General features: G+C 41.6%; 1 long non-coding RNA gene across 1 annotated transcript; it reads left to right on the top strand.

Annotated features, from left to right (window-relative positions):
* Positions 1-597: 597 nt before the first annotated feature.
* Positions 598-4,340, top strand: LOC121878345. The gene is made up of 3 exons (XR_006091131.1): positions 598-716; positions 2,109-2,369; positions 4,261-4,340. It is a non-coding gene; the product is annotated as an uncharacterized LOC121878345 (long non-coding RNA).
* The last annotated feature ends 2,145 nt before the right edge of the window (positions 4,341-6,485 follow it).

The following is a 6,485-nucleotide window of genomic DNA, read 5'->3' as shown; positions in this document are numbered from 1 at the left end:
GACGGTTGGTCTGTTCAGTGTTCATGCAGAAGAAGACCGGAGTGCGGGGAATGTGTGATGGTTGGTAGTGAGTCACACTAGGTCCGGGCCGAGGCTGTACCGCCAAGTATTGTTGAGCGGTTAGGGTAAATAGTGAAGAATAACGCAATATATTGAAGAAATCATGACCAGCTTGATATTTATTACGCAATACGTGTACCATAGCGTCATGTGAGTGTGTACCACCTTCCTCTCAGCAGTGTCCGCCCTATTGCCTCTATGAGCGTGGGTGTCGTGCGGACAATAATAATGAGTCATTATATTGTATCAGGTTATTGTATTGGTTTAGACACTTTTCATCCCAGCTCAAGTGGAGGATGGAGGTGGGGGGCCCTTTATGTATTTTAGCCTTTGTACACAATAATAAAATAAGTACATGAGCAGAAGCACTTAGCATGGCACTTGTACCACACGAAGAGGATGGCAGGAAGAGTCCCACTAGAGTCCATGTTACTTCCCGTCAGGTCACACTGGGGGACAAGGCTTGTAGGGCACGCATTAAAATAAAAGTGTGTTGTTTTTAGCAGTACCTCAGGTATATGTTTCTCACAGATGATTGTTGACTGAATGTGTGCAGTACGGCCAATAAACTAGCGAGAGAAACAGAACAGTAGTGTGGCTCAACACAATCCCTTCCAAATATTTTGACGCGCCAACGACCAAGTTTTACGTAGCAGGTGAGATTTAGTTTGTATTATTTTATGATGAGTATGACTGACACCCAGCTGTGTCCTCTTTACCAAACACACAGTGATCCCCCCTGTGTGGGTCCTGCAGGTGTACAGCTGCCCTGTGTTACCTTCACTATACAGGAGAAGCTGTGTCACAGGCTGGGTATTGTGTTGATAAAAGTGTCTTAATGAGAAAGTGGAGACCCTCAGAAGCTCTAGTTGATGATCGAAGGAAAATAAAGTACAGGTGATAGTTCCCATCCACCACTGAGGGAGAGTGGTGTTCTTGATGCAGGAGTCATGTACTGTATGTCTGGTCACCTGGGAACTAGGAAAACACTGACCAGGACATGGGACCATTTTCACTGGTCAGGAATTAAAAATATCGTTACTCAGTAAGATCTGTGATGTCTGCCAGAGAGTACAGGCTCTCCTCTGAGCTGAACAAAGCTGTCTGGCATAAGCCAAATAAAATAAGTGGCTTCCCTGTAGTGAAGGGGTTAAACCCATCCTTGCATTTGATGAACCTTTCAGTAGAGTCTTGATAAACTGTGATGGTGGACCTCTATACCATGGTGGGGCACTATTGTCTGGTGACTATTATCTGTGCAGCAACTAGTTCCCTGAAGCTGTTCCTCTGAGGAGTATCAACACAATGATGATGTAAGGGAGAGGATTGATTTTTCTGTTCGGTGGGTTTGCCGAAAGTGTTTACTCAGATCAGGACAATAAATTTACATAAAGGAAATTTTGGAAAATCACTAGAGCTTTCCATGTTGTTCCTAAACTGTAAAGTGCGCAATCATTAATCACCCTCAGTCAGGGAGCAGCGCGGTGCTGGGTAGGAGTCACGCCCTCTAGTGTTGTGAAGGAGTCTGGCCTCCTAAAGGATTATTTATCCAGTTTCCTTTTTGGTCGTTTTATTTACAGTTTCAATTTATTTTCCGTCATTTTAATCTTAGTTTAACTTTTTAACCATTAATTATCTCCGGCGCCACATGACCTTGGCTGTTGTGGCGCCCAGATAGTATTTATCATTCACTCGGGGTCACCACCAGCACTAACTGTCCTCACAGACCATAAGACGACCAACTTCTTCCAGGGGTAGCTTAGATGGGACATCATGTTGCAGGATTACTATGTAACGTTTAAGCGTGTACAGGGGAAAGCTAACATTATTTTGAATGAGGTGAATTATTTGACAGTAAACAATTGAAGCAGTGTAGGGAATTAATGTTACACTTGTAGTATAAATGTAAAGGGATTTTTTTCTTTATAAAACAGCAGTAAGATTACATCAAGGAAAGTGATGCACAGTAGAAGGGGAAATTTTCCTACGTGGCCAGAGAATGTCTATTGAGGTATACACTGAGGTCTGTACAATTGTTTTATTTTCAGATCTATTATAGGAAGTTGGTGTTTGATGGACTCCTCCTTGATGGCTTTGTAATGACCTGCCAGTGACTGTTGTGACGGCACCAGATGTGAACTCTTAAGACGAGACCAACACTGGTACATGTTCAATCAAAAGCCTGTACATACACCAGAGAAATGACCAACTGCTTGACCGAATAGTGAGCTGACAAGTGGCGAAGAGGATAAAGTGAAGGAGTGAGATGGTTAATGTGATCTCCCGTGGAGCAGCTGTAGGCGTGAGATGTGAGTAAACTGTAGTGGTATTTATATTGTTACGCCCATGTTACACCATTCTGACTACGTTCACTCACATTCACCAAGAGAGGACGAACAAACCCTCTTACTTAAAATTAAACATAAAAGTATTAACTGAAACAAAATCACATCCAGATAAGTGTGTCTGCCCATTAATTATAACATCAAAACAAGCGGACGCAAATAGTGTACACAAAATAACACAGATTTTAATTCACTTACATAAAATAAATGTAAATTCACTGATAGATTAACTGCTCGAAGTTACTACAAACGAAGCTGACGCATTCTATGTTAAATAAACTTATCTTAATACACAAGTCTGACACAGTGAATAATACAGGAGCCCACCAAAGGGAAGGGAGCCCCCACACGCGATCTTAAGTACGATGAGTATTAAGTAGCAAGTGCAGTTGACAGAACTTGTGGGGATTACTGGCCACTTCGGCCCAAGGTAGGGAGATACCTACCTTGACTTCGGCCGGGGATGTCGACACGATACGATACGAAGTCTTTAGTTAAGAGGTGAAAGAAAATTATTAGGGGTTGAAGGAAAAGTGGTGAAACTGAAATACAGTAGGAGTAGAAAGAATCTGGGCTCAACCAGAGAACTGACTGATGTTGGGGATTACTGGCCTCTTCGCCATTAGGCTATTTCGGCCGAACCAGAGAACGTCTCACAGGGCTTATATACAGCAAGGAGGGGATGGGCGGGGCGAGGAGACGAGAGTCGAGCGTTAATTGGTCCTCAGAGCAGGCCACAAAGATAGGTGATTGGTCCAATTGATCACTTTGGTAATAAGCAAAGACGTCTGAACTCCAGCTTGTCCTCGACTTCTGCAATAAACTCGCACCAATCAGACGACATAGACAGTTCCCGAAGCCAGCTGACACACAAACGAACATACAATCGTTCAGGCATATCCGAACCCTGTTTGCTAGTAACAAATACAAAGGGATAAATTAACTGCTGAATTGAAGAAACTTGTTAATAGCGTATTATACATGATGCTCCCTGTTTGTACAGGTTGACCTCGCCAATTAAAATGCGCGGACTTCTGAGAAACGAATTTGATAGGCCAGTCTGTACTGAGTGGTTAGGTTAGCTTGTTTGGGGGAGTTTAATCTGAGGTGCCTAATCTTCACCTCATCCTAATTTAGCTCATATTTGTTGATAAAAAATCTTTTGTGTTTGTTTTAAATATCACATCATTGTATATAATTATTTTCATCTTACAGTGAGTGTCCAAACTGGTGGTGCATCTCAGAGTGAGGAGGACTGTTGTGAGGAGGGGGGGGGGGATGTACAGTATACACAGGTGTCTCAAGCAGAGGAGAGTCATGAGTTGCAGCTCCTGGAGAACTTATGATGGAAGGTAGAGTCATGAAGGACGATAGGGCAAGGTGTGGTAGCTTCATTATTAATAGAAAAACATTATTATTGTTTAAGGATGCAACAACCAGATAGATATAGCACTTTTTTCCTCCCTTATGTCCTTAAGGTCGATTATTGGCACCCAGGACTTCACTTGTTCACCTAGACTGTTCCCTTGTGTATTGAAGGCTCATTATAGTATTAACATTCCCTAATGGGATGTCAGGCCTATGAGATCCACTTTCAGGGTTTTTTTTGTTTACACCAGTAGGACAGCTGCTGTTGGTTCACCTCCAGTAATATCATCATAACTCTTCTCTTTACATTATGGGAGTCTAAGTTCCTTGGTCATGTTAGTTCAAGTACTATTATAAGGCAACATTATCTGCACCTCACACTCGTTATTTTTAATCTTGGGGAAATTAAATGTTTCGAGTAAGTCATCATTTTTATTGTTTAGCTTTACAAGTTATTATTGTCTCATATTTTTTCTTGTATTTACAGAAATTTGTCGGAGACGTAAAGAGCAGTGGTGGTGATGGCAGGAACAGTGGTGGAGATGATGGCAGGAGCAGTGGTGAAGATGGTGATGGCATGAGCAGTGGTGGTGATGGCAGGAGCAGTGGTGGTGATGGTGATGGCAGAAGCAGTGGTGAAGATGGTGATGGCAGGAGCAGTGAGGGAAGTACAGTATATGATAATAATAATAGAAGTAATATTAACACTATATTTGTCTTTTACAGGAGTTGTGGTGGCAGCAGTGACGACGTAAAATAACACTTTTCTCGTCTATTACAGGAGCTATGGTGGCGGCGAGGGAGAGGCGGGGAATACTAATCACATTACTCTTCTGTTTTTATTGCAGTGGTGTGGCGGCGGCGGAGGGGGGGATGGGAGGGGGGAAGTGGGTAGATAGGAGTAGTCGTAGGAGTAGCCGTAGAAGTAGTCGTAGTGGGGAAAGGTGGTGGTAGAGAGGGGGGGGGGGGATAATACTTCACTTCGCTTTACTAATCTCTCCTTGTCTTTGGTAGAGTGAGCGAGGTAGAGAGCAGAGGCAGCCAGGAGCAGAGGCAACCAGGACCAGAGGCAGCCAGGAGCAGAGGCAGCCAGGACCAGAGGCAGCCAGACGGAGAGAAGAGGACAGCCAGTTCCTGTAAACATTTAAAAAAATAAAAATAAAATAAAAATTAAAACGTATTATTAACACCAAGGAAAACGTTAAAGGGAACAATAGATGGAAGTACTCAGTGAGACAAAGGAGGAAAGTAACTTAGTAAAAAAGGGATGTTACTCGGTGAAACAGACGAGGAAAGTAACTAGTCAAAAAAGGGAAGTTACTGAGTGAAACAGAGGAGGAAAGTAACTAGTCAAAAAAGGGAAGTTACTTAGTGAAACAGGGGAGGAAAGTAACTAGTCAAAAAAGGGAAGTTACTGAGTGAAACAGAGGAGGAAAGTAACTAGTCAAAAAAGGGAAGTTACTTAGTGAAACAGGGGAGGAAAGTAACTAGTCAAAAAAGGGAAGTTACTTAGTGAAACATAGGAGGAAAGTAACTAGTCAAAAAAGGGAAGTTACTGAGTGAAACAGACGAGGAAAGTAATTAGTCAAAAAAGGGAAGTTACTTAGTGAAACAGAGGAGGAAAGTAAATAGTCAAAAAAGGGAAGTTACTTAGTGAAACAGACGAGGAAAGTAAATAGTCAAAAAAGGGAAGTTACTTAGTGAAACATAGGAGGAAAGTAACTAGTCAAAAAAGGGAAGATACTGAGTGAAACAGAGGAGGAAAGTAACTAGTCAAAAAAGGAAGTTACTTAGTGAAACAGAGGAGGAAAGTAATTAGTCAAAAAAGGGAAGTTACTTAGTGAAACAGAGGAGGAAAGTAATAGTCAAAAAAGGGAAGTTACTTAGTGAAACAGAGGAGGAAAGTAACTAGTCAAAAAAGGGAAGTTACTGAGTGAAACAGACGAGGAAAGTAACTAGTCAAAAAAGGGAAGTTACTTAGTGAAACAGAGGAGGAAAGTAACTAGTCAAAAAAGGGAAGTTACTTAGTGAAACAGACGAGGAAAGTAAATAGTCAAAAAAGGGAAGTTACTTAGTGAAACATAGGAGGAAAGTAACTAGTCAAAAAAGGGAAGATACTGAGTGAAACAGAGGAGGAAAGTAACTAGTCAAAAAAGGGAAGTTACTTAGTGAAACAGAGGAGGAAAGTAACTAGTCAAAAAAGGGAAGTTACTTAGTGAAACAGAGGAGGAAAGTAACTTGTCAAAAAAGGGATGTTACTTAGTGAAACAGAGGAGGAAAGTAACTAGTCAAAAAAGGGAAGTTACTTAGTGAAACAGAGGAGGAAAGTAACTAGTCAAAAAAGGGAAGTTACTGAGTGAAACAGAGGAGGAAAGTAACTAGTCAAAAAAGGGAAGTTACTTAGTGAAAGAGAGGAGGAAAGTTACTAGTCAAAAAAGGGAAGTTACTTAGTGAAACAGAGGAGGAAAGTAACTAGTCAAAAAAGGGAAGTTACTTAGTGAAACAGAGGAGGAAAGTAACTAGTCAAAAAATGGAAGTTCCTAAAGACATCAATGGAGGGAAGTTACTAAGGGCATCAATGGAGGGAAGTTACTAAGGGCATCAATGGTGGCAAGATACTAAGGGCATCAATGGTGGCAAATTACTAAGGCATCAATAGAGGAAAGTTACCAAGAGTATCAATGGAGGAAAGTTATTAAGGGCATCAATAGA

The sequence above is a fragment of the Homarus americanus genome, unplaced genomic scaffold (assembly GCF_018991925.1).
Source record: "Homarus americanus isolate GMGI-L3 unplaced genomic scaffold, GMGI_Hamer_2.0 scaffold41027, whole genome shotgun sequence".
Classification (NCBI taxonomy): Eukaryota; Metazoa; Arthropoda; class Malacostraca; order Decapoda; family Nephropidae; genus Homarus; species Homarus americanus.
This window is presented reverse-complemented; position numbering and strand designations above follow the sequence as displayed.